Here is a 24,040-nt window from a genome sequence, read left to right on the forward strand (position 1 = left end):
AAAATATATTACTTTACCTAAAAATTACTTTGATTCTGCTGATGATCTTCATCAGGATCTATGCTAATTAAATATTTTAATGTATTTATAAATGAAGATTAAGTATTTCTTACATATAGTTTATAAAATAAAATTTTAACAAAAGCACCGCACCCTCCTCTTGCTGTTCCTTTCATACTCTAAATTTATAGCTAATTTTCACGAGTTATAAAGTTCTGGATTACACATCCCCCCACCCATGTCACCTCCCAGCTTTTAAAAGAGATTAACAATTTATTATAGCAATTTAGCAAAAGTACTGCTCCTTCCTGTCAGAATTTACCGGCATCTTTGCTCACAAACCGGACATAAAATATGTCAATGTGACCCTTTTCAGTATCCTTGATGGATGACATTCAGTGCACCCTTCTTTTCCTCTGATTTTATGGGCATGTTTGGTATATCAGATAAACCTGGAACATCCTTAAGTTCTTGTAGTGAAATTCTTGTATTTGCGGGAAACAAATTCCCACTAGAAGAATAAAAATAGAAACAAATCAGAAAAAAAAAAAAAAACAAACAACCTTGATGGAGATAAATTTTATAACCTGACAAAAGACAACAACTGTTAAGTGATATTTGCTAATCACATCTGACTATAAACCAAGTAATTTATGGGGCTCCTGGGTGTCTCAGTCTGTTAAGAGACCAACTCTTGATTTTAGTTCAGGTCATGATTTCATCCTTCATGAGTTTGAACCCTGCATTGGGCTCCACAGTGACAGCGCAGAGCCTGCTTGAGATTCTCTCTCTCCCCTCATTCTCTCTCTGCCCCTACTCTGCTCATGCTCTCTCTCTAAAAATTAATAAACTTAAAAAAAATTATAATTAGAATAAAAGTACACAACAGAACTTATGAGACTGCGTCCTCAAAGAAAAGTGACTTGTGTACTGTCATTTACTGTCATTTTCTAGGGCACGTCATATATCTAGCTACATCGTCCAAAGGCAAGATCAGTAGTGTTTTCTCTCCATCTTCCTCCTTTGTCCCATAAGTGAATATATGAACCCCAGTGGGAAATAATACGTAAGACCACCAACGTCTTCACAGTTTGTTCATAGTGCTACAAATGAAAACTGTTTTCCAAATAATATCAACATGCATGCCCATCACCTTTGTATCATGATTTGCATGATCCTAATAACATTTAGAAGCCCGGAAGACTGCTATTGTTTTATTCTTCTGTTTCACAGCCTCACATGACATTAACATCAGTGGTCTTCACTATGTACATGCCAGTAAAACTCATATATCAGCAAGTTTATGCTCTGAATAAAATATTGTATCAAATAAAATGTATTTGATACAATGGGGGAAATTTTAAAGGAATGAGGATGTTATCTGAACATTTTGAAGGCAAGCAGTTTTACAGTAATGCTATTTACGTGGAAAGCTGTAAATACACGTTGTTAAAAGAGTGGTATAATATTTTTATTTTATTATTTGTGTAGTTTAATGTCAGAGTTCAAAAACTCTAACAGAGCAAATTTCATTACAAATGTGAGAAGAATGGTAGCTTGTTCGAGGGAAGCATTTATACAACAGAAATGCATGCATCAGTGTATTTTTGCACACATGTATATATTTATATGCACTCACAAATATTCAGTAAAGCCTTGGTTTACAAGCATAATTCATTCCAGAAGCATGCTTATAATCCAAAGCACTTGTATATCAAGGCGAATTTCCCCATAAGAAATAATGGAAAATCAGATAGTTTGTTCCATAACCCCCAAATATTCATATAAAAATGATTGCAATACTATAATGTAATACAAAATCATAAAGAAAATACAAAATATAAAGAAAAATAAACAATTTTATTTGCACTTAACTTTGAAAATCTCCGTGGCTAGTGTGAGGGAAACAAGAGAGAGGAGGGTAATTGTATAGGACGACTTTCACTATCACTAATGGAATCACTGCTATCTATTGGCTCCATGGAATCTTTTTCTTTTCGTGCAGTTTTAACAAGAAACCTATTCAATGACCTAGAATGAAGCAAAGCATTCCTAAGCTTACTCTTTTCTGGAAAAGCAAAGGACTATCCATAGGTGCTTTGAAGGGACAAAAAATACACTAGTGCAAGTTTTGGACACCTTCCAACATTCTGAAAAATCACTGATTTCTGCCAAACACCATGGCCTAAGACTGAGTATCTGAGCATGGGAGATGATCACCCACAATCCCACAGAGAGAGAGACAGAGAGAGAGAGAGAGAGAGAGAGAGAGAGAGAGAGAGAAGAACCATTGGCTCAGTTGTGTTCATGTGACATTTCGTATCACTACTCATATTGTAAGACATCATTCATTCATCAAGTTAAAATTTATTAGAAGTGTTTGCTTATCTTGAAGACCACTTGTAGAACAAGTTACTCACAATCCAAGGTTTTACTGGGGTGTATCTTGAAACTTAATTCTCTGAGAGACTGATTTATTCTCCTTGTCCTCTCTTTCCTTCCCCTTTTTCTTCTATCACTTTCTTCTATGAACTGATAATGTTACAAAAAGAAAATACAGTTGTGCTTTCTTTTTGATGCAATGCCATTCATTAACATAGGATATTCACTAGTTTTTATCTACTGGCTCCTTGTAATTTATTTCTCCTGACATTTTCTCCATGTCGCATCTCTTTTCTTACATTAAAAAGCATTTGTTACTGTGTATTAAATGCATAATAATGGAAGAACAAATCAGTATTGTATATCACAGAATCCAGTGACTTATACTCTGAATAATATTCCTCAAACCTAAAGGAAAATTGCTTCTTTGGATACTAATATTGATAATGACCAATGTTGGTTAATTGACTGTCAAGTTCTTTCTCTGTATTTCTTTCTATCCTCCTAATAAGTTTATGAGACTGTCCACTGTATTCCTTATTTTGTATATATTTCTTTTCATTTGAACAATATATTTTAATTTGGTTTACCAACTAAAACATTGAAATATCAATACTCAGGAGTGTATTTTAGGGGCACCTGGGTGGTTCAGTCAGTTAAGCGTCAGACTTCGGCTCAGGTCATGATCTCACAGCTCGTGAGATTGAGCCCCGCGTCAGGCTCTGTGCTGACAGCTCAGAGCCTGGAGCCTACTTCGGATTCTGTGTTTCCCTCTCTCTTTCTCCCCCTACCCTGCTTGAGTTCTGTCTCTTTCTTTCTCTCAAAAATAAATAAACATTAAAAAAATTTTTGTTAAGGAGTGTATTTTACTGACCTACAATATAAATGTCCATTATAAAAAAAATTAAATAGTTCATATGAGCATTCTTTTCCCCAGTTTAATTAAAGTTGTTTGGTTCCAAATTGATGACATCTTAGGATCAAATAACAAATACCACAGCAGTCAGATTATTTCATGCCTCTTCGTAGTTAACATTACCAGATTAAAATGGAAGCACTTTTTGAGACAAGGATTGAGACAAGGATCTTTCCTATTAAATTAATGCTGGCACTGTATTATTACTAATGCTGTGAAAACTTGTATGATTAGCTTTCTTGAAACACTTGTACTTATGATTTCTATATAACCAAATAAATGTGCAGAAATAAGCCACTTCCTTTCCCTTCTATTCTCTTCTTACCAGACCATAATCAACTTTCTTTTCTCCCCAATTCCTTTCTTTCATGCTTTTGTTTACTTTTTTTTTCATTTCTACACATTTCCAACTTTAGTATTCTGAAGATCAAATATATAAACTACATAAATAGGAATAATTAAAATATATTTTAATATTTTTAATAATTTCTCTCAATTACTTTTGCAATTATCTTACTTAATCAAGTGCCTTCCAGATATACATAACAAACCAAGAGGATGCTAGACTTTTGTCTAATTGTATTAGAATCATATAAAATTCTTATAATAAATATAAATAAACTGGCACAAATTCAAATGTATGAAATCAAAATTTCCAAGACAAGAGGAAAACCAAGAATATGCATTAAAAATATCTCCCTCCGGTGATTCTGACTTGACATGTGAGACAAGTTTAGAATTCAGAGGAAAATTACCTCAGTTTCCTCAAAACAAGCATGAGAAATGCTACAATAAAAGTGATTATAAAGAGTTTGAATGTCTGGCTGACAAAAGTGCTAGAAAATGGTGAGGTTCTGCCTATCACAAGAGAAACGAGTCAATTTATTAAGGGAAGAAGGAGCTTCTTAGAACCAATCTCCCTGTAGCTGCTGAGCTTATTTTCATAGGAGAAATAATAACATGGTCACTGGAGTGGCCCTCTTTCATCTGTTGCCATTTCCTAAGTTAGGTGTTACAGTTCAGTTGTGTTAAATAGCCTTCATGGATTACATTCATGACGTATGTTGAAGATTTTTAACTTTTTTTTTTAAATGTTTATTTTTGGAGAGAGAGACAAAGTGTGAGTGAGGGAGGGGCAGAGGGCGAGAGAGAGAGAGAGAGAGAGAGAGAGAGAGAATCAGAGAGAGAATCTGAAGCAGGCTTCAGGCTCTGAGCTCAGCGCAGAGCCCCAGGCAGGGCTTGAACTCACAAGAACTCACAAACCAGATCATGACCTGAGCCGAAGTTGGAGGCTCAACCGACTGAGCCACCCAGGCGCCCCAATGTATGTTGAAGATTTTATGGGGTTGGCTTTGTTTTACTTTATTCTGGAATGTCATTTTCAACTTTCTTAGACTGCTAAGTTCTTCTTGTCACTAAAGACCCAGATTGGGTTACTTCTCCTACAGTTTCTGTGACTAGCTAAGCTTACCTACTACTCCTTAATGCTGTGTCTGCTTTGATCATTATACTTACATTACATTGAAACTACTGTTTGCATATCTCTGTCAATACAAAATAAGCCCTTCGAGGTATAAGTGGTATTCTTTTCCTCTTTGTAGCCCTCACTTAAGTTGAGCATATTGTCTCATGTGTGATAAGCTTCGATAAATGCTTGCCTAATCATTGAATGACACAAGATAATAGGCACAATTAATTTTCATAGAAGAAGCCTACTGATAGATTAAAGAGACCAAAGAGACCTAGGTGACAGTAATTTGAGAGCCGAGACAACATTATTACCATAGTGAACGTCATTGTCAAATACAAATAGATTATCCATCAATCTTGATTATTGCAATGGTTTATTTGGCTAGTGTTAAGTCATTCATTACTAAACATAAAATATTTTCCTAGTCAATGCTGCAAACAAACAAAAAAAAAAAACAAATAAATGTGTTCTCTGCTTCTATTTTTATTGTCTTTATGCTGATTTTTCTTTTTCTCTAGGATTTTGTGTTTCAAGTGACCAGGTAAACTTTTACTTTGCATCACTTCTATGTTAGTCTTCTCAATGTGATTTGAGATTAGCTTCATTGATGAGACTTGGAAATTGCTTTAGTGGAATCAGTAACGTGTTTACATACTATCTTTAGTGGCAGAAAACTTCTACACATGGTTAATCACATATGTTACACTGATTTTAGTGTCTTCAATCGCAGATCTTGTCCTTAGCCTGCAAGCATAAACCATGAAGTAAATTTTATAGTTAAGATACCTCATGATAACTTTGTGTAGTCCTAATTTGTGTTCAGTGAGGTTAAAGGTAAAAAAAAAAATCAAAATACAATTTATCTTACATTTCATGAATAGAATGAGACTCCAAACCTAACATTTATAATATCATCAACTTCTCCAAAAACTTTAATGGCTCTTCATTATCTGTATGTCTATATTTGATATTCATGGCTATGCATGAAAATTTTTATGCTGTTTTAATTTCAATCAATTCCAAAATGCTCTACATGTAAAATGACAAGATTTTTAAAAAGAAGATAGTTATCACGAAATATGATAAATATTTAAGTGTATATTAAATGTTCCAACACTCCATGTAAAATCTCAAATATTTTAAAAATTATGATAGATTCAGATTATCTTAAAATATATTTTATCGCTGAAAAGTTTGGGATTAAATGTTATAAGAGTAATCTGTGTTACTTACAATCAATTTGGAAATCCAGAAAATTAGGGGGGGAAACGCCATACATATTGGGTTGCTGTAAGATAATCAGTGCTATGGCATTATTGCCATGGATTTTTTATCCTAATATTGATTTTATGGTACACATCACATTGCATATGCAATGTAGTATTATATTAAACATTTCTAAGTTATGGAGAATTTGATTACATGTGTTATATAAACTTAAAAAATCCAGATAGGAAGGAGAGACAGGGAGATTGATTTATATAATGCAGGCTTTTTTCACTTTTCACTTAATCAATAAATTTATGCCCCTGAGTGAATATAGATGAGAGACATTGTTCTAGATTTCTTTTAGAGAGTCTCCTGTCCCACATGCTTATCATTGAATATGGCTTTGGTGTTAAACTGTATGCAGTTATCATGAAACATGTCCTTAAAGGGAAAATCATATACATTTGATTTTCACGCAAATAAACAGCAATCTGTTCCGATGCTAGAGCAACAGCTGACTGTGTTGGACTGTTATGAAATCATATGTACGAACACAGTATTTTATGGGTTATTTAATTCTTTTAAGGGGATATTTGACTACGTATCATTTGAATTTTATGTTAAGATTTTAGGATTTAACCCTTATAAAGCACATGTTTTAGCTGTATTGAGTGTTTAGAAATATTATTTTGTAGATGTGAAAAAATTACAAAGTGACTGTAGAAACTTGAAGGTTACATTATCTTTTAAAAGTGATGAATATTTTATAATAAAATGATATTGAAAATAAAATTATTGTTGTATTTCTTTTCAGTATCTCTTGCACAATGTGTTACACATTTGACTTTTTTAACAAATGATTTGTGTGTATCTACTAAATGCTAGGTTATTAGTTTAAGAATGGAATTCAAGGAGTGAATAAAACAGACATGATTTCAGACCTCAAGAAATCCACATAAAATCATCTATCTGTATATTTAACCATGAAAATTGTGAGAATTTTAGACGATCTTACATAGAGGATGGCATTAACAGAAACTTGATAACCATAATGTTTACCAGTGGTCACAAAGGAAATAGGAAGAAAAAAAAGGAAATAGGAAGATTGTTTAATTCATTCAATGTACACTTTAAAGTTGCAAAAAGAGTCCCATTTCTTTGCAATCAAATGTTTATACATTTTTCGCTACAACTTGGTTTTTGTGGAGTGAGTAAAACAATTTATTCCTCCAGTACAATACAGTCAGAGGAGTAACATAAATCTAATATTTAATACTAATCAAGAAAGTCAAGTTATTAAATCAGAATACTGAGGTCAAGCACATGGCCTTCCAAGAAAGGCATAGATAACAGTATTATTGAGAAAGAAAAGGCCCAAAAGAAAGAATATATTTTTATTGTGTTACCTCAATATAATATAGCTTATCCTGACTATAAAGTTCATAAGATTCCAAGTTGGATGACTTACAATATGGCAGGAACGTAAATTTATGTTGCTATTTATTTTTTGAGTTCGCTCAAAATAAAAAAAAAGTTCATAAGAAGTTTATAAAGAATGATATAAACAAGAGAACTATGGGAAATAGATCATTATTACCAACCTGCTTTGTGGGTTACCACAGAGGTTTCGTGTATATTTCAGATAGGTTTCCTTAGCGTTCAGGACGCTCATGGTTTTCCATCCGGGAGGATGGTGGCAGTAGACATCTACCGACTGCCAAGATATTTATGATTTTGAATTTAATTAACTCCTCACAGCAGTTCTTGAAGATGATTACAGTTCTCTTCATTTTTAAAAATGAACAGAATTAAAAAGAGCTTAAGTAACCTGCTAAATGCTGTACAGTTAGTTAATTGCAAAACAAGTAAAGTTTAAATCCATCTGAATCCAAACTCACATTTGCCTTACTACACTTCAATGATAGCACTTTTTGAGGAAAGACGTTTTTACTCTCTTATTCATGCCATCTTTAAAGAATTGTTTTTTCCTCTAGAAATAATGCATGAATAAAAACATAAATATGTGGGTAATTAGCTTAATTACTTACAGAAATTAATGAGGCCACAGGCTAATTGTGTACAGATCAGTAGTCTTTGAGTGCCAACAATATTCTTCATAGGTCACAGAGAAGATCTATTTCAAAAAAAGGATATGAATGAGAAAAATAATTGCCACTTGGTTTAATGAGTATCATCAGGAGCAATGAAAAAGATACACTCATAATTAAATTTGAGAAATATGATGGTTGAAACATATGATAACCAATAACACATTGTTTTGTTAGTTAAATAAAAGCTATTTCAAACTTTTAAATAGAAGCACAAATACCTAAGATAATAATGAACTTAAACAGCTTTGGGGCAAGTATAGAAAGGACGGTATGATAGAAAAGCCATCATCTAAACATTATTATTTAAATAATTTAGTACCATTTCATTTGCCTTTGCATATTTAAAAGTGTAAATGGATTTCTAATATCAAGAGACATACTTTTCTGAAACCCAGATAAGCATAATACATTACAACAGAAGGTCTGTTTTCCCTAGTAAAAAAGAAACTGGATGATAGCTCCAAAAGATACAAAAATCATTTCATCTTAACACCTACTAACATTTTGTTCATTAACATTAAAAAATGTCACAGAGATTAAAAATGATCTTTAAATGATTAATGATATTTGAGGTATGTCTTTTTCCTTTGGAAAGAATATTTAAATCTTAATTCCAAAAATACTAAATTTTACAAGCAATATTAACAGCATGTAAAGTGTAATTAAAGTATTTAAATATATTAAAATACAAAGATTGGGAAAAACAAAGAAACCTTTAACTGCACAAAACAGCACATGCAAAATTAAGAAAACTGCAGAGAATGTTTAAAGTACATATTCAGCTACAGTCTGATGCCTGCCATAAATAAAGTCCTTCTCATTAAAACACAAACTGTTCATGGGAAAAAAATGCATGTTATAATAAGGAATGATCAACATAATTTTTCTCCTTGAGTACTTACTTGTGCCCGGGAATTTTATCGCCTCTCCTTTATGTCCATATGCCCTTGATAATTTCTTTTATAGCTTTTTTTTCCTCTAAAATTACTTCCCTAAGGAAGTAGAGGAGGTGACACCACATGTACCATTCAATATCAAACTATACAGTGCAAGTTACATTTAAAATATATTTGGAGTCTTAACAGCATTACATAGTAGTAAACAAGGGCTCAAATATGTTTTCTATGAGGCAAAATCATTACTACGATTTTGTTAATGTGCTGATAAAATGTCTTGTCTTCTCACCGCAATAAAACCCACCGTGGTGCAGCTACAAACAGGTTTTAAAACTAAAGAAAAGAAAACTCAGAGCAGAATAGTCCTGAATTTCATTCATAGGCAAGAAAGTGCATAACATATTGTTCAAGTTCTACTTTGGCCTGTCCTGAGAGTTAGAGTGCAAGTGTCTCAAAGGTGTGACTGACCATGTTCTTTCTCCTTCTCCAGCTACAAAACCTGTGGTAGTTTGGGACTCATCCACAGAACTCTGGGAAACAGTGCGCAGATAGATGTCCTAAAATTTGTTCCCACAGTATCAAGCAAGAGATTTTATATTAACCCTCTGACTGATTTCAGAGTCCCTTACCAGATATGAGACGATCAAGACCCACTAAACATTGTCCGTGTTGGCCATCTTCATGATCAAATTACAAGTTTGTCACTTCATTTAAAGTTTGAAGACAGGCTAAGGCTGACTGCAGAGTCCTAAAATTTTCAGCGTTAACATCACAGAAAGTCATGTGTCTACCTCCTTTGTATGTTTACTGCAGAAAATTTCTTTCCAGGAAATTATGGCAAGGATTTGTAGAGCAAAGTGTCAGGAGAGCTTTAAAATGGCAATTACAGCTTAACTACACAGGCTAACAATGGCAGAGCCACATTTACATCAGCTGTTCTAATGTATTCATTGTGATACTGTGTTTGTCTCCCAACTTCACCATCTGTCTCCTGGTTTTAGTTAGGTTTTTTCTCATCCAGCTTAATGATATGATTTTGATGTTTAGTACATAACACCGAATATGATTCCTGCCAATCCTTTTCACAGTCTTTTTCAATGTTAAGTCTTTAAAAATTTAGCACCTACTAACGTGTGTCCTTCTGACAAGGTATTCACAACTGAAGGAAAGTTCTAGTTTTTGGATTTAAATCTGGCACAATCTCCTTAAATTCCACTGAAATCGAAAAGACATGAAAGTAGAAACAATCACAGTAAATTGGGAAAACTTATGCAAAACACAAAATATTATGGGTTGTCTTAGCGTCTTACAATTAATCACAGAATTATTTTTTCTTTCATCATTTAAAAAAAATTAACGTTTATTTATTTTTGAGAGACAGAGAGAGACAGAGAATAAGCAGGGGAGGAACAGAGAGAGAGGGAAACACAGAATCCGAAGCAGGCTCCAGGCTCTGAGCTGTCAGCACAGAGCCCGACGCGGGGCTCGAAACCATGAGCCGTGAGATCATAGCCTGAGCCGGTCGGTTGCTTAACTGACTGAGCCACTCAGGCGCCCCTCTTTCATCATTTTATTATTGACAAGTTAGAATCTTAAAACCCTGGAGATAAGTAGAAGACTGATACCTGGAATAATCAGTTGAGTTGAACTTAACTTCTGAAACTATTTGAAGTCCCATTAGATAGTTATGTTTATTATTGTGCCAAGAGGAACCAGAAGCTCACATCTGTCTTATACAGGTGGTTTGGGGAAAATACATAGATTAAAATTTTCATGTCTGTGTATGATAGTTCCTTGTGGAAAAAGAGGAAGTGATAATAGACCACAGAAATAGGTCATGAGGAAGTATTGAATATCATCATTTGTTCTATTTTGAAAGTAAGAAATAGTTTAAAATTCTACAGCAAGGAGCTGAAAGAATTGAATGAAATGCTAATATTAGGAGAGCAGCATGCTAAAATTTTGTTATCCTTGATGATGGATTTGATGCCAGAGCTTCTAATGCTGATTCTGGAATGAGTATCCCTTACCCTTGTTCCAAGGTATGTGAACTCACCAGAAGTCATCACAACTAAGGGGTACGTGTGTAATGCCACCATCTCTGCTGACATACAGACCAGACAGAAACATAAATCTGTGTCAAAGCCCATTATTTGTGAATAAGTTTCGAGACTGAGAATCTTACTTACCTTCTGCAAGTGAATTCTGACTCTTTGGGAGATTACTTCCTCCTTTTAATCTTGAACTGCCCCTTTACTCCAGGCATCAGTCTTATTTTATTCATTTAGTAAACGTTATTAAATGTGTATCATGTATGATGCATTGTTATAGGAGCTGGGGTATGAGTGAAAAGTGAAGACAAAGTTTCCACCCTCAGGGAGCTTTCAACAAAGTGATAGGCAATAGAAACAAACAAACAGAAGACATACATGCTATGTCAGATGGTGCTAAGTGCTGTGAAGTAGAAAAAAATCATAAAGGAGGTAGAGGTTGTGGTAGGAGCTGCATTGTTACACACCGTGATCGGGAAAGGCCTGCCTATCCGGTGTGAAAATATTTGAACAAAGACCTGAGGGAAATGAGAATGCTCTTAATTGTGACATTTATGGAAGCACATTCCAGGCAGAGGGAGAGAAAAGTGAAGGGACTGTGGGAGGGTGTTCAGTGTGTGTAAAGAACAAAGAGGAGGTTAGTGGGGTAGAATGTAAAAGACTGTGCGCAAACAGATTAAGTTATAAATGTCCTGAGGGAAGATTCGTAAGAGGCCATGTCATATGGGGTTATTCCCACTTTTGGTCTCCTCACATGCCTTTTCATATTTATAACCAAGGATTCTTGTCACACTTGTTTCTTCAGTTTTTAGGATTCCAAACTCTGCCAATAATTTAGTTTTCTGAAACTAAAGGCTCATTCTCTCATTTTTAATGCATGACTTAATTTTTGTTAGATTAAATGAAAACTTTTCTTTGTGAGGGAAGGGAATATGAGTTTATATTGAAATGAGAAAAGGTAAAATGTGATTATGTAGATTATATTATTTAATTATTCACAAATTATGAGGAAGGAGGAGGGAGTGTCTCTTAAAAAAAAACTATTGAAACTGAAACTGAAGACTGAGATAAGAGATAGTTTACAGGGCTTAGCATGGGGGAAGCCACTAATTAATTAAGAGAAACAATGAAAATCTTCAAAGTAATAGTACATCACTGAAATCTCAAAGTATAACATTTGAGGATGTCATGCATTTACACACATATTTTTGTTTAGTTGTAGCAACATTTTGCAATCTGGGAAGAAAACCAGAGTAGCCAGTTGATAGACATAATCAAGAAATTTAGGTCAATCAACAATGTGAATGAGCATTAAATCATGTCTCAGAATGAGATCTACTGTAGCCAAGAAGATGTTGAAATACTGAGTTGAAGTAAAACGTTAACGGGCAGATTGTAATCTTAATGTAGAGAAAGTGTTGTCTGTGGAAACCTGGAGATTAGGACATATGCAAATAGTTTCTACAAAGGTTTAGGCAGCAGAAATCAACTTGTCAAAACCACCCTATGACCATGAGTATCATTTGCTTGGATTGAACATTCTCAATATTAGGCACTTTAAATAGTAAACAGACCTATTTGATATGTACAAACAATTTGTGACAAAGGTAGACCATAAACAAATTAAAATATTAGAATTTGAATACAGCACTGTGAGTATAATGTTTATGAAATGGCAGTGATTATAATAGAGTTAAGATGACATACAGAAGAATGTTTACAGCACCAGTAATAACGAAAAATGTCAAGGGCCAATGCTTCATCAATAAAGATATCTAGAAGTCAGTTTCACTTTTCTTCATCTCCTAACCTATTCAGTTAGCAAGGTTGATATTTATATTCCTAAATGTTTTATGACTATTTTCTTCAGTTGTTTGAGTATTGTAACATGGTGTAGACTCAAGTGTAATACTACTTGTTGAAAAGGTACATTTCTTTAAAAAGGAGATCAGATCAATGCTAATAATTTAAATTTTGAATATGAACATAGTAAATCTTCCCCAATTTCCCTAAACTAAGCTAGGATCTCTTCTTTTTTCTTCTATTATTTGTATTCATGGCATATTTTACATGTTTTATACACAATTTAGTATGTGTGTGTGCCTTTCCCTAGAACATGCTCTCTTTAAAGGAAAAAATGCATTTGATAAACACACAGATATATATGCAAACAACACAGTTACCATCTTACTTCATATTTCATTTTCTAAGTGATGCTTTCTTAATTGTTTTAAGGCACACGGGTCTTTTTGTTGGCCTTTTTTTTTTCTTCTTTTGGTTTCTTAACAGCACCATAGCTTGATATTCAAGAATCTAATTATAGGTATTCATTAATAATTTCAAAGCAATGTAAGTATTGTATAATACTATCATCACCTCGGTGACAGGGTTACATGCCATTACTAATTTTATTACACGTACTTAGGCCAGTTGGTATTAACACCCATGAAGGAGATGGAGTTCTTAAAATATTCTTGTATATTAAGAAAGTAGAGAGCATTAGGCAGAGTTATGAGTCATCATAACATTTAAGAAACGAAGAAGAAGGTGAATATGAAATAAAGAGAAAAATCAGAGTATTTGGTGACACAGAAGAAAGAAGAGTTATAATTGAAGTAGGAGAGGATTGTCACATGTACAAAACATTGATGAGTCAAGCAAAATGAAGTTTGAATGCTCCTATTCAATTTAATGTCATGGAAGTCATTGGGACTTTAAGAGAGCTCTTTCAGCGGATTGGAAGGGTTATAATTCTGATTGCAATGTGTTGTGTAATGAAAGGAAGATAATGAAAAGGAGAGGATATGTTTAAACACAAAACCTGCCAAGAAATGGTTCTATAAAGAAGGAATAGAATAGGTAGTATCCCAAGCAGGAAATATTTTGTTGTCTATTAACAAAGATATCAATATCTAAGTAAAGAATGGATAGATTTAAAGATTTGGAGATTGAATTTTAATGATAAAAGTGCTTTATATTTCCTCTCTATGTACACCTTTATTTTGTATTCCTAATTGAATTTCTGGTAAAAATCCAGCCTCCTGCTATTTCACCTCTGTTAGTGGTTCATGGATTTAAATTTTATTATATGAAGTAGGAGAGTAGGTCCTATTCTCAGAGCTGGAAGATCAGAGATTTGAGATGTAGAGGAGTTTTGAAATAGTAATTTTGGAAATTTGAAGAAAATCATGAATAGGAAAAGAGAAGTATTGTGGAAGAATATTGAGAGCCCATTATGAATCTGCCCAGTTATGTGATAGTGTAAGGAACTGCTGAGCATTCTGGGTCAATTTTGAAAGGACTATCCATTATTGCTTGGAACATAGGGACTATAAGGGTCATTTCTATTGCTTATAACATAAGGCATAAAGATAGCACTTATGGTCACTTAATCCCTTATCATTGTCCCTAATGCAATTTTACACTTGAATGATCTTGAGAGAATAGCTGTTCTTTCCACTAGAGTATGATGCTTTCCTAATGAACACCTGTGCATGATATAATAAATGATTCATTGAATTGCCCACACCAGAAATCAAATTCTGATCTATGGGAACTATTTCACAATCAGCCAACCTCTACTAAAATATGTATTGTTGCCTGTCTTGTGGAACCAAAATAAAACAGAGAGAAAAAGAAAAACTGACTTTTTGTTAGTGAAGTAATGAGAACTAAACATGAATATATAGTATGAGAAATTACTGCCATTTTATTGTTTGCCCCTTCTTTGGTTGTCATGGTGATCTAGGTAAAGGCTGATATGTAATTACACACAAATACTTGTATGTGTATACATTAGGCATAGAAGAAGCAAAAGAAGTAAGAATGTCAAATGTCATCAAGGTAGCCTTGGAAAGTAATGTAAGCCTTCTCCCCTTTAAGGGAAGTTTCTTAATTTTTAATTTACAAAGAATCACCTTTAGAGTATGTTAAGAATACAGAAAATTTGACTCCAGTTACTTGGGAGAAGAGGAAGATCAATCTGCATTTTAGATTATCACACCAGTTTATACTGACACCGTGGTACCTAAATTAGAGAAATAGTGTATCGAAAAGCTATTTCAAGTATTTTATGGTAGCACATGCTTTATTATTTTATTTTCATGTTTTAAGTTATATAAATCATATTTGAATAATGCATTAAGTCAGAAAATGTCAGAGTAATTTTTTTTTATTCCACCCCAAACCACTTTCAAAGCCTTCCTCAGATAAACAGTGTTAATAATCTGATGTGTATCTTTTAGTTTTTCTATCTATACACACACGTATCAATTATATTTTACAAAAATGACTATACTTACACACATTCATGTATGGCGTCTATGATGAGTAAACCTATGGCAATATATGCAGGTAAGGACAGGCCGCCAACAGCTAAATGATTCCACTAATATTGGAAATATGTGGGAGCAGGCTAATGGAAGACAAATAAACAGTAAGATCTAGTAAACTCTATACTCACCACTGGCCATTCAAGAGGAACAGCAAAAAGTAAGAGAGTAATCTGCAGCCTCTAACTCACTGGAAGTGAAAAAGGATGGAAAATTGATTGACAGGTTATCCGAATTTTCAAGAGGATGTCACTCTTATTGGAGAAGGCACTGCACTGTTACATGCCAACTGAAAATAGTATTTAAAATGATCAAGACAGGTGCAAAAGAAAAAAGAAAGGGACTGTCCAGATGGACAGGGAGGTGGGTGACAATGAAGGACAATCTCAAACAACATTGTTTGAACCCACAATGAAAACAATGAAAGATATTTCTAGAGTTGCCAAGCTAGAAAAGCTATTTAAGAAAGGCTAATGACTTGATGCTAAAAGTATAACAAGGCTTATTGTATTTTAAATAGCTAATAGAAAAAAATCATAGTTGAACTTTAGTATTAGTGGCAAGTTACTTCTTTCTTCCTGTTTTGAAGAAGCTCTCTTTGTCATTGACTTTCGAAAATTTGATTATAATCTATCTGAATGTGGCACGTATTGAGCTTCTCTATCTTGGAGTTTTTTGAGTTTCTTGGATGTTTACATTAGTGTCTTTCACCAAGTTTTGGGAGTTTCCACCCATTATTTCTCCAAATATTCTGTCTTCTCTTTTTCTCACTCTTCTTCTGAGACTCCCACAATATGTTGGTCTGCTTGATAATACCCCACAGATCTCTTAATTGGTATCTAATATTTTTATACATCCTTTTTCACACTCTCCAACATCTTCCTTTAGTTCTCTGAGCATCTTAAAGACAGTTGTTTTAAAGTATTTGTAAAATAGATCTGCCTATCAAGTCCTTTTTATGGACAATTACTATTGATTTATTTTTTTCCTTTTGAATGGGCCATACTTTCCTCTATCTTTGTACACACTGTGATTTTTTTTGTTTAAAACTGGACATTTAAATCTAATAATGTATTACTGTGGTAACTCTAATAATCAGATTCTCTTTCCCAGGGTTTCCTTTTTTTTTTTTTTTTTTTTTTTTTTTTTTTTTAATTTCTGTGCCGAGCATCAGCCTGAGTGCAAACTTAAGGTATTTTCAGGCCTTTTGTGAACTTGCACCTTTCCCTGGACATGTGTAGTTACTTTCTAATTTTCCTTATACATGCAGTTTCTTTTGAATATCCTAGTATTTAATGTCTGGTTCCCGAAAGGAGAAAAAAAGGGGGGGGGGGTAGGTGGGGCAGGGGTAGAAGAAAGAGTACACTGGCCCTTTAAAACTCAGGGAAATTCAACAATGACTATAGCCTCTTTGCCTGCACTTCTGTGAACAGAAGCAGCAAAAAACAATCAGAGCGCAGATCCCCATATCTGGAGGACAGAGTTCATTTTCATCACCCTGGCTCCAGCAACCCCTGTTGTTAAAGCTCTCTGCAAAGGTTCTGCCCAAGGCAGGGATGGGTAGTTGGTAGTGTCCTAAGCACTGAAATTGACCACAATTTGCCATCAAGTTTTCCTCTGGAAGCTGCAAACCTTTATAGACTCCACAGACCCAAAATAGTTTCTCAGATTCCACAAGTGCCATTTTCATCTAGGTACTGAAACACATTCCTGGTCCTATTCTTCCATCTTCCCAGAATCCTATGGGATAACACTTTTGAATTTATGTTTTGTCTTGATGAGCCATATATGTAATCTATCTGTACTCTACATACAAACATGTAAAATACAAAATTCTTATTTTTAAACACATAAAGCCTCAGAATTATTTAGCAGCTATAATCACATCTATTAGAGTATTTAAGAACTTATATAAATATTTTTAATAAATACGTACTTTTCATTATAATAATTCACATTTGTATACAAATGTATACAAATACAAAAATATCTGTAATATAGTCACTAATTTATTCTTCACATTCTGAGAAGCATACACATAAAGCTTTAATGTTCTCATCTTAAAAAAAATTTGTTTAATGTTTATTTATTTTTGAGACAGAGACAGAGCATGAATGGGGGATGGCCAGAGAGAAAGGGAGACACAGAATCCGAAGCAGAATCCAGGCTCCAGGCTCCAAGCTATCAGCATAGAGCTGGATGCAGGGCTCAAACCCACGGACCATGACATCATGACGTGAGCTAAAGTTGGACACAACCAACTGAGCCACCCAGGCACCCCTAATGTTCTCATCTTTAAAGTGAAGAGATCAGGGGGTGCCTCAGTGACTCATTCGGTTGATCATCCAACTCTTGATTTTGGCTGAGGTCATGATCCTAGGGTTGTAGAATCAAGCCCCATGTCAGGCTCCAGTGAAGAGTGTGCTTAAGATTCTCTATCTCTCTCTCTCCACCCCTCTCCCCAACTCATGCTCTCTCTCTCTCTCTCTCCCTAAAAGAAATTTTAAAAAAATAAAAAGAAATTTAAAAAAAATAAAGTGAAGATATCAGAACCTAAAGCTTTACTGATAAGAAAATGGGAACTCAGAAAATCAAAATACTTCGACTGAGGTGACCAAAAGCTAATTAGCCATCATAATGTGGACATGACAAGAGAAAGTTTGTATTCTTACTCCATGTCTACACCTTTCTTTCATTTCAGAAGAATTTGACACATATGTAGTCTGTGTGTGATCACTGTGAAAGGCAAAAGATAAGAGCAAAACAAAAAATTGATGTCATAAATATTTATATTCTCATGTAAATAAAAATTTTTTTACAGAGTCATGTAACTTAAATATTTGCAAGTCATCTAGCTACCTTTTCATCTTCAAAATATATTTGTTTTCTATTTATCTTAAACTTTTTCAAAAATTCTTAAGTACCATGATTTTTTCAACTATCAAAAGTGATATCATTTTAAAATCCTATGTAGGTTTATTTTTAATTTATAAAAATCTGTATTTTTAATGTGTAAGGTTTCACTACATCTTACCTCTATTAAAAAATACTGAAGCAGGGGACACCTGGGTGGCTCAGCCAGGTTAGCGTCCAACTTTGGATTTGGGCCCAGGTCATGATCTTGAAATTGTGGGATCAAGCGGGTGTTGGGCTTCACAGTGAGCATGGAGCCTGCTTAAGATTCTTTCTCTTTCTCTACCCCCCCCCACTCTCTCTCGCTATCTCCAAAAAAATAAAATAAAAAACAAAAAATCCTGAAACATTAACCTTCGTCACTCAAATTGGTTGTTTTAATACACAAACAACATATTTGAAATTTAGTAAATGCTTTATTTCAAATTATATATATATCATAAAAAGGCACAGATGTGAGAATCTCTAGGTTTTGTATTTCTATTAGCAGTAATTACATTATAAAACATCTCATTAAATGTTTTTGCATATGTTTACATATTTTGAAATATTCCATCAAAAATTTAATATCATTAAAATCTTTGTAAATATAACTCTACCAAAAGCTTTTCAAGCATCCTCCCTAAGAAATACCTAGTAAATGTAACTTGTTTGTATCCATAGTACTTAACCAATAGTTGTTTTTTTTGGGGGGGGGGGGGGACTAGTAACAAAATCTGATGCAAATATCAATACAAAAAGTTTATGAATGGGTTATAATAATTAACGTGACTGTGATGGCCTTCCACTTGTTAAACTCTACATAGAAAAGAAGAAACAGTATCTCTGCTTATTAAGTGGACATATTTAAGAATGACGGTGCTTGTTATATTTTAGAAAATCTAAAATCTATGCTAACATGATTATCAATGATAATAATATGATTATCAATGCTACTTATTGGTTTAGCCCCATTGAGAGACTAAATAGCAAACCACTGTAATATTTTTAAGGAAATTTATATTAGTGAGGATATTGCTTACTTAATATTCTACAGGCAATAAAACATTTTTTAGCTTCTGTATTATTATGTGTTTTACAGATTTTAAAATTCTCCATGGGTAACTAAATTAAGAAATTAAAATATTTAAAAGATATTCAAAGGTGAGAAAATATAAAAGGGTAAGATATCTGATTAGAGAAGACATAATAAACACTATTATATTATTTTAGGGCATTCTAGTGCTTTCTAGTATGAGTCCAATTTTATGAAATTCACATTTTTAGACTTGAGGGTACAGGTGCAGTTTCCATGACTCTCTCCAGTTGCTATAGACAGTTTTACTTTTTCTGAATTACAGTATTTCTTCTTTTTCATTCAATTTACCATGTAGGATGCAAAAACTAAAATTATAGCCATTCTCAAATCTCTGTGTAGTCATAATTTCCTTCTTAAATGCCTCACTCAATATGATAAAGTGTGTCTCTTAGCTTATAAGGTTTCCAATAAACGTGCATTATATTTCCTTTCTCTGTATACCTTTATTTTGTATTCCTAATTGAATTTCTGGCATAAAAATCCTACTATTTCATCTCTGTTTCTGTCAAGTAGATTATTTTGAGAAGATTTCCATAACTCTTTAAATAGAGTTGTAAAGTTTGAATAACAGTTATGTCAGTGAAAGGAGGTTAATCTGCATAGAGAGTTGAATGTGTATAAGAACTTGGGTGCAGGTATTTTATAACAAGCTTCTTTTCCATCAGATTAGCACCTTATAGAGTGGCATACTGGGATGCTCAAATTTATCTGTTTAATAAATAAATAATTAGGGAAATAGTGCTTAAATTTCAAGTATATCAACTTTCAAATTTGTACCTGGAAAGATAAGCTAGAAATGAATCTTTGAAGACCTGAAAACTCTGCACCCTGATGTTTATAACAACATTATCTACAATAGCCAAATTATGGAAACAGTTCAAATGACCATTGATTGAAAAGTGGTTAAAATGTATGTATGTATATATGTATATATATATATATATATATATATATATATATATATATATATACACTCCACTCAGCGTGGAACCTGCTGCAAGGCTTGATCTCACAACCAGGAGATTATGACTTGAGCTGATATCATGGGTCAGACACTTACTTAACTGACTGAGCCATCAGGTGCCCCAAACTATGCTGGAATTTTAAAGACAGAGATGCATATTTTCTTCCCCAATCATAGTGATTAAAGACATGAGATCTGTAGCTCCAATAACCATGTACCATCATATGGGAAACTACTTGTAGGAAAGATGGAAGCATGGGCACATGAAATTTCCTATCAAGCCAAGCCTAAAATAGAGCCTACATCTTTTTTTAAGGTGCCTGAGATAGATTTTTCAGTTTTTGCTTAAAACTATTTGGTTTAGGATTTTTGTTACTTTTAACAAAGATTCTTAATTTTGAAAGGGCTGTGATAGGAAGGAAAACCATTTTGGGAAGGTAGAGGGAGTATGTGTTCTAGGGTCTTTTTGTTTGTGGAATTAGTTTCATTTGTTTCCTTAGGGTAGGACAGACCTGAGATTCTTTAGGCAGCGAAAATGAGAAAATAGAAAAAGAAAGTTTGAACGTTTGGAAAATTGGTGGGATTCTTAATGTAGTTGAATAGATAAAGGAGTAAATAGAAAGAATGGAAAGGAAGGGGCTGATAATAAAGATATCACTTTGGTCTGAATCATTCATAGCCTTTTTGGTCCTATTTTTATTATGAATATTTCAAGCTCATTGAACAGAATCCATGCCTACCTATCGAGTTGTGTGCAGTGCTGAGCACATTTTCTATGCTCCATAAATGTCAAACCATAATATCACTGAAGAAAGACATGTAATAAGGAAAAATACTCTATCTAGGAGGAAAACTAAGCATTTGTAGTACCATAAATTAACTCCTTGAATAATTTCCCTATTATTTTCTACTTTTCTTGTTAGGTGAATAGCATTTTCATTCACCAAGTATGTATTCAATGTGAGGAAGCTACTCTTCTAAGAAGCATGCTAATACAAATACATCTCTAAAATCAGTCTAAGAAATTAAACATGAAATGCCATTCTATGGGCTAGTGAACAATACATTCATAAGTGTAGGCAGATGTTGAATTACATAGTCCTTTTAGGGTAGAAACAATAACACTTTTGCCTGGAGTGCTTAAAAATGGATTTTTGGAATATGCGAGATTTAAGCTGGCCAGAGCTTGAAGGGCAGCGTAGAATTTGGAGAGGAAAAAATATGGGGGAAAGAAACAGTTTTACATAAAAGGGTAATGGTGTGATAAAAGAATAGTAGTGGAAAATGCAATGAAAATTTTATGTATAAAGTAGCATAGTTTCACTAGAGTATATTCTCTCTGTAGGAGAAAAATGGAAGGTAACCCTGGGAAGATGGTATCTTCTAGGGCCTTGAATTCAGTGTTGTAGTATTAACATTTTCTTTGACACTAAGGATCCATTAAAAATTTTGAGAGGAAAATCTTTAAAGGAAATGCGGTTTTAGAAATTAAAAAATGAAGTTGCTTCAGCCATAAAAATAGAATGAAGTTTTGCCATTTGCAATGACATGGATGGAGCTACAGAGTATAATGCTAAGTGAAATAAATCCGTCAAAGAAAAACAAATACCATGTGATTTCACTCCTGTGTGAGATTTAAGAAACAAAACTAACAAGCAAAGGAAAAGCAAAGAGAGAGAGAGAGAGAGAGAGAGAGAGACAAACAAAGAAAAGACTCTTAACTATACAGAACAAGCTGATGGTCACCAAAGGTAGGTGGATGGTGAAATAGGTGAGGCAGATTAAGGAGTGCACTTGTGAAGAGCACTGGGTGATGCATGGAAGTGTTGAATCACTACATTGTACACCTAAAACTAATATAACACTGTATGTTAACTCTACTGAAATTGAAATAAAATGAAAAATATCTGAAAAATAAAATTAGTTGTTAAGTTCAGGATAAATGAGGGAGGGATCGATTAGATGCAATGAAACTTCAGCCATGGTAATAATAGGACATAAGGAAATAGGATTAAAATAAACTGAAGATTTGGTGACATTAACAAACAAATGTGGAGGACAAGGGAGTGGGCAGTTGGTGATTATTCAGACAGGGTATGTGATGGTTCTCTTAAGATATTATTTTAACATAGGTACTCAACAAATTTGCTTTTCAATTTCTACATTTTTAACTGATAAAAAATGAATATTGGCTAACAACTTGACACTTTATTAAGAGAACAGAGTTTTTAAAAGAAATGTTTGGACTAAGGCTTAAGAAAAAAAGAAAAGCCAGCAACTCTCAATACCTTTCACATATCTATGATTTTGAAACTTAGGACATCAGTTTCATATTCAGGTAGGTTTATTTACATACTGGGAATCATAGAAGCTGGAACATACTAATGCAGGTTTTAGCACAATAATGAAATACACTACATTTTTAAAGCCAATTTGTATATTAAAAAAATAACCTGTTTACATGATAATTCTGCACATTAAAGTGAGAAAAAAGGAATTTATATCATATCACTTAAAAACTAAACAATTTTGATGAATAAACTCTGAGGAGAATGGGGCTAAGTCATAGCTGTAATATAAATCATTTGGTTTCAGGGGCATCTGGGTGGCTCAGATGGTTGGGCATCCAACTCTTGGTTTTGGCTCAGGCCATGATCTCATGGGTCATGGGTTTGAGTCCCATATCAGGTACCAGTGCTGACAGTACACAGCCCACTTGGGATTCTCTCTCCCTCTCACTCTGTCCCTTCCACCTCATGCTTTCTCTCTCCTTCTCTCTCTCTCTTTCAAAATAAATAAATAAACTTTAAAAAATATTTGGCTTTAGTAAAAATGATTACAACCTGGAAATAAATATCACATTTGATTTATTATCATAGAGAGAAATAAAGGAAAGTTCCTCAATTAATTGGGAATGAATAATATTAAAGATTTATATGTGACTATGGTAGACAGGGCCTGGAGCAATAATTTGCTACTAGGTTAACGTTAAATTATACTGGAGGCAATAGAATGTTTAACAAATTGAACAAAATAATATAACGTTCTTTGGTTTCTGTGGTCACTAACTACTAAACATCATACATTTCAAGAAAGCACTTCTCTATAAGCATTCTCTTTAAATTTTACTCAGAACAACTGTATTCTGAAGTGAAATCTGGTGGGGGCTCTATGTCATAAGAATACAATTTCATCAGTGATAGGAATTCATTAAAATGAATGATACCATATACAATATAAATATTTCTGCCTTCAAAGAGCTTACCATTTAAGCAAATGAGATGCACATTTTTACTTATATTTATTTTTCTATTTTTTCCTAATATGATCATGATTCAAATGCATACTATGACGGGGTTTGTGAACTACAAACCAACTTTTTTTTCCTGTTCGTTTTCAATATAATAATATAGGGTTTAAAAACATTGGTCATAAGTAACAGAGGCATAAGGTCAATCGTTACCTTCCCATCTTCCAGCCGTGTGACCTTGAAATATCCCATACTTGATTTTTTTAATCACTTTAGAAAAGGGTAGATCTAATATTTATAGGGTTAAAATTAGTTTTGGAAAATTTCCAGATATAGTAATTTAGTAATTATGACAGTATATTTGCATATAAAATGGCTCAATAAATATCCTTATTACCTACACATTGAAATTAGCAAATTTTAAAAATAAAAGAACATTTCATAATTATAAATGTAAAATATCTCCCA

The 24,040-nt window shown here is 33.5% G+C and overlaps 1 long non-coding RNA gene across 1 annotated transcript in view; it reads right to left on the minus strand.

Annotated features, from left to right (window-relative positions):
- Nucleotides 1–309: 309 nt before the first annotated feature.
- LOC123382835 overlaps nucleotides 310–24,040 on the minus strand; it is a 42,863-nt gene continuing 19,132 nt past the window's right edge. The window contains exons 2-3 of the long non-coding RNA XR_006591877.1: nucleotides 8,027–8,112; nucleotides 310–511 (exon numbers count right to left, since the gene is read on the minus strand). This is a non-coding gene — a long non-coding RNA (uncharacterized LOC123382835). The remainder of the gene's footprint in view (nucleotides 512–8,026; nucleotides 8,113–24,040) is intronic.

Source organism: Felis catus, chromosome F1, assembly GCF_018350175.1.
Source record: "Felis catus isolate Fca126 chromosome F1, F.catus_Fca126_mat1.0, whole genome shotgun sequence".
Taxonomy (NCBI): domain Eukaryota; kingdom Metazoa; phylum Chordata; class Mammalia; order Carnivora; family Felidae; genus Felis; species Felis catus.